A 5,696-nucleotide genomic window follows, 5' to 3' on the forward strand; every position below is an offset into this window, starting at 1 on the left:
TCGGAGGAAAATTTTTAAAATCCTAGAAATAATGATAATTTGAATGATATTGTAGATTTCATTTCCAAAACTGCCAATCCTTTGGCAGGTATAGACAAGCCCAAACCTATCGATTTTGATATTTTACCGTCGGAAGACGATCTAAGTGATATAGATAAAATTCCAGAAGAAAAACTTACAATTTGATAATATAGAAAACCGAGTACAAAGACAATTTGGATAAAGTCTGATGAATGAATACTGATATGCCATCATATATCAATTTTAACTACCTACTTGTTAAAAAAATTATAAACTTTTTGTTAAACGAGCAAATGTAGCACACAACCATTAATGTAATTTTTTTTAATATGACTTCCCAGATTAAATATTCCTTTGCAAGAGAATGTAACACTTTTACGGATAATCATGAAAATAATCTCTTTCACAGCTCACATAGCTCGAGATAATGTTACTATATTAACGTTACCCCTCCTCTGTAGCCACAGACTATAATCCTTCGATATAAATATTTCCACTCATGAAGTTCACTATATTTCTGCCATGGACAGCTCCCTCAACACCCAGGCAATCCAAAAGGCACACTGTGTTGGAATACAATACCATTATTGTTCGATACCATAATGTCTGGCGTCAAGGAAAGTGAAATTTTTCCATTTTCCAGAATTGTGTTCGAATGTGACTCCATCTCTGCTGTAACAGATCGACACGACAATAAACAAGTGCTAGTAAATTCAAATTGAAATCATAGCAACTTATTTCTAAATTAAATCAACTTTATACATTAACAAGTGCTCTAGTTTCTTACATGCAATTTATTGGCGTAAAAAAAATATATCTCTACACTAAATAAAGTGGCATTTCACAAAACAGTTGCAATTTTTCAGTCTATCCGAACANTAGCTAAGTTTTTTTTGCAAATATTGCCTAATGTTGCCTAATTAGTGACCTAATATGTTAGAGATATTAAGGCATTAAGGCAGATTAAACGTTTTAACTAATTATTTTGTGGAAAACAACCACTCCACGTGCTATTTGCCCCTATTAACATTGAATTGCACTCCCAATATCCAGTAAATAGCTAAATGTATTCATCAATAGAGTCACCAGCCACCTCACTGGTTCTGAACCTTAGACGAGAATTAATAAGTTCGAAACTTGTCTGATAACTATCCTGTTGAATGATTTAGCTATTTACTAAATCTTAGGGGTATAATTCAATGCTAGTCAGAGCATATATGCCTACGGATTATAGTCCGTGGAGTAGTGGTTTCTCACAATATTATTACTTATATCTATATATCTAGAAACCCCTGTGTAGAAAATTTTCAAATTTCAATCACCTTCCTCATATCATGTACTTTTAACAAATGGTCGTCATAATACATCCTTCATACACCCGTCTCAAAAAGATTGGGACACTACAATGTTTACTTTTAAATAGAAATGTCAAAATTTTCGTTAATTTATTCATGGCTACTAGGATCGAATTAAATAAATCATAAAATTGACCTTTTTTGATCCCTTAATAAAATTCCTTTACCCAAGTACCTACTATATGTACATCGTTGAATTTGAAATTTAATGATTTATCTAATGATGTAAAAATCCAATATGGCGTCCATAAAAAAATCAAAAGTTGATTATGAAAACAAAAGGATTTAGGAGTCCTGGAAGATGTTTTAACTGATAGACCATTTTAGGTGCTAATTTTAGGTGTAGGGGAACTTGGGGGATTGCCGCGCAGTGTCCTTTCTCAAAAGCTATTAATTAATCTCAAATTTAAGCATGCAACGCCCTCTCGTAGGCCCTGTGAACATTTTCCCGAATTTATATTCCAACAGTACCGTTACTTCAGATTAGAGCTGGGTCGCTCGTTCATTTTGGATGTGTTGGCACGTGCGGCACAACTCATTTAAGTGTGCCGTTCAATGCGAGTCGTTCATTTGAACGACACGTGCAAGATGTTGAATGTTGACTATGCTGAAATTGCTCAAGTAAACACTCGTTTCTTGCTCACTCCTGCTCTTTCGAGTTGTGGCTGTGCCTAATGTGCACAACTGTGGGAGGTGGCACTTATTCAGAAAATGTTTTGACAAGTAACAAAATCGTGTTTATTACAAATGACCTTATTCTTTACACTGATTCTGGAGTGGAACAATCGAGTATTGCGTGCTCGGCTTGTTCAATGTTCAGTGCTCGCTCAATGCCGGTATGAACGATTAGATCATTCGTTGCGAGTCGTTCGTTCACGGCACGGCACAAGATTATGTGCCGGCACATTCGTGGGCAGTGTTACCAGATCTACCGCTAAAGCGGTAGATCTACCGTTTCAATGTGTCATCTACCGTTCTCCAGTTTTTACCCCTTAATATACCGCTTTTTAAATTCTCCGGAACTCGCCGCCTCGCTCCATCTTTTGGCACATAGCGATAGTTGTATAATAGTATTATTCTGATGGGCGTACCCAGTGGCGCATGAATCTATGCTCTATTCTGTAGTATAGTCATAGGTCATAGTCACGCGTCCGTCTTTTATATATTCTGTGGTGTGGTACTGTACTGTGACAGCACAAAACAGATCAAATGTGACAGTGTAAGTACACAGTGTACAGCAAGGAATCAGAATAAAAACTACGAACATAATTAAAAATGTAATGGGAGTCTACTCATCTCGGGAATTAATAGAACTGCTAAAAAATAATAAATTTAGCCTAATTATTGACGAGACGACCGATAGAGCCACAATGAAGCACATGTGCTTGGTAGCAGGGTTATGTTTAATAATAATATTTCAGATTGCTTTTTAACGCTTCTTCCCGTAGAAAGCGCCCAAGCGCAAGTATTATTTCAACAAATAGTGACATTTTTTGACAAAAACAAAATCCCATACAAATCGAATCTAATTGGTTTTGCTGCGGATGGCGCTTCAAATATGATGGGGAGACATAACTCAGTGGCTTCTAGATTTTTAGAAGCTATTCCAAGTATTTTTATATTGAAATGCATTTGTCATAGTTTTGCGCTGTGTGCATCATATGCGTGTAATAAGCTTCCTAATTTTGTGGAAATGTTTACTAGAGACGTTCATAACTATTTTAGTAATAGTCCCAAAAGAATTTCACAATTTAAAGCATTTCAAGATTTTTGTAACATCAAGGCACATAAAATATTACACCCGTGCCAAACTCGATGGTTGTCAGTACTCAGTGTGGTTAAAAGGATATTGGAGCAATACAACGCTCTTGTCCTTTTCTTTACAGATGTGTGTTTTAATAACGGAGATGACAATCAAGCTAATAGTATTCTACAGTCGCTAAATAATCCAATTTGTAAATTATATTTGCAGTTCTTGGAGTATATTTTGCCATTATTTGTTAGATTAAATATACAAATGCAGTCGGAAACTTCACAAATTAGCAAAATCTACACATCGGTTACAACAGTTGTTAAGACCATTTTGGATTGTTTCATAAAACCAGATATTTTAAAAAACAATTTAGTTTGCGACGTTGACTTCAGAAATCCAAGAAATATGCTACCTCTAAATGAAATGTACTTTGGTGTTGCAATTGCTGCAAGTACCTTAGAAGAAACTGAATTACAAGCTTTAAAAACAAATTGTCTCTCCTTTTACATTGAAGGAGTTAGTCAAATTTTCCAACGGTTTCCTTTAAAAAGTAACCCTCTGCAGGGCTTATCTTTCTTAAATCCACAATTTGTAAGAGAAAAAACAGTTAATAGTATTGCAGCAATTGCAAACAAGTGGCCTAATTTAGTGGAGAACAATAAAGTACAAATTTTAGATAACGAATGGCGAGTTTTAAAAAATTACGATTCGTTCCCCAATACAGATAATATATTTGAATTTTGGTCCAAGATTGCTAACGTAAAGTATGGAGATAACACACATATGTTCCCTAATTTATCTACATTTATATTCAATATATTAGTTTTACCCCACTCGAGTGCAAATGTAGAGAGGGTTTTCTCAACAATAAATTTATTAAAAAATAAACAACGAAATCAATTAAGTACTGACACAATCATTGGATTATTGCATAGTAAGCGACTGGTAACTAAATCATGTTTCAACTTTCAAGGAAACAATGATTTACGTCGTTTAATGACTAAGGATATTTATAAAGAATCTTAGGGCCGGTTTTTCCAACTGCCAAAAAACTTTTATTTGTCAAATAAAACTCGTATTTTGACAGTATGATTTTTGTGAGACAAATATAGATTTAATAGGCAAATAAAGTTAGGAGACGGAAAAACCGCCCCTTAATATACATTTTAGTAAATTTATTGTTTTTTACATTACCTGTTTAGATTTATTGTAATANTATCTCTACACTAAATAAAGTGGCATTTCACAAAACAGTTGCAATTTTTCAGTCTATCCGAACAAAAAAAAATGTAACAAAAAAAACAAGGTTGTCCAAGGTATTTTTAACCTCCACGTAAGTTTCACTGGAAAATTTTAAGTGACTGTTATCGTTAAAAAAATTAAAAATAGCACTTTAAAGACGTGTAACTTTTTAAGGAAGCAAAAGGGTGCAGACATAATTTGATCCAATTCCGTTTTTTTTTCATTCTCGAAAAATTATTCTTGAAGTATGATATATTCCTTTCCCTGTATAGGTATACATACAATATTCGGGATTAATAAAAATAAATTTTCATATTCCAGTTTATAAAAATATAAAACAAAACGATAAAATTGAACTTACCACATCACTATTACACCATCTCTATTTATTTTTTATTTATGAAAAGGATGGATGAGTATGACGAAGGGCATGGAATGACAAGTGGTAGATGATCCCATCGATTTTGACACTGAATTACTGAAGATGATGAAGAAGAATTGAGCGTATTCGATTTGTAATAATTAATAGATTTGGAATGATCCTAACAAATTTTAAATCAGTTTCATGCTTCCCTCCCCTCATCATTTAACGACTTTTAATCTTAGAGCAGCAGATCCAGATTACTGAAGGCAGCGTCCCAGTGGCCGAGACTGTAGCGGAAGTTGTAGAAAGAGAGAGGTAAATGAGGGTATATGCTATCTCTCTCCAGCAGCACTCTATTGGTTCTGCCGTGAAAAACTGCTTCTCATTGACAAAGGGGAGGACAGCAGCCAATCGCGTGCTACTAGAAAGAGATAGCAAATACCCACCTATTCCCCTCTCTCTCTACAACCTCCGTTACACTCTCGGCACAGCATATCCTAACCTAAACTAGTTAAACTACGGATATTCTATGCTATCGGCCACTGGAACGCTGCCTAAAGCTGCTCTAAGCTTTCAACTTTCAACGATGTTTTGTTTTGTAATTAGGTTACGCCATTATTCCATGGCTAGAAATTGGTCTCAATGATTTGGGATCGAGGGGGATTATCCCTCTTTATCCTGCCTCATCTCGTGTAGGCCTGGACAGCCTTCGTAGGTGGGCCCCATCCGTCGTCTACCCCGACCGCAAATGCGGCCGGTGTAGGCGCTTTGTGGGACCTCCTTTTGTCCTGGCTGGGCCCCGCCGGCTAGGGCCCTTTCTTCTGGCGCTCTTCTTGCTTCGCCGGCTCGTCTGTGTAAACCCCGGGGGTAGTGTCATGTTTATGTGTGGTATGGTTGGGTAGGGTAGTGCGGCTATGCAGCCTGGGATGCGCTTTGCTAAGGTGGCCCTTAGGCTAGCGCG

General features: G+C 36.0%; 1 long non-coding RNA gene across 1 annotated transcript; it reads right to left on the reverse strand.

Moving 5' to 3' along the window:
• Positions 1 to 329: 329 nt before the first annotated feature.
• LOC108907715 lies at positions 330 to 4,787 on the reverse strand. Its single transcript, XR_001964341.1, has 2 exons — positions 4,733 to 4,787; positions 330 to 693 (listed from the first exon to the last, which is right to left on the reverse strand). It is a non-coding gene; the product is annotated as an uncharacterized LOC108907715 (long non-coding RNA).
• Positions 4,788 to 5,696: the final 909 nt, after the last annotated feature.

This window comes from Anoplophora glabripennis, unplaced genomic scaffold (genome assembly GCF_000390285.2).
Source record: "Anoplophora glabripennis isolate ALB-LARVAE unplaced genomic scaffold, Agla_2.0 scaffold200, whole genome shotgun sequence".
NCBI classification, from domain to species: Eukaryota; Metazoa; Arthropoda; class Insecta; order Coleoptera; family Cerambycidae; genus Anoplophora; species Anoplophora glabripennis.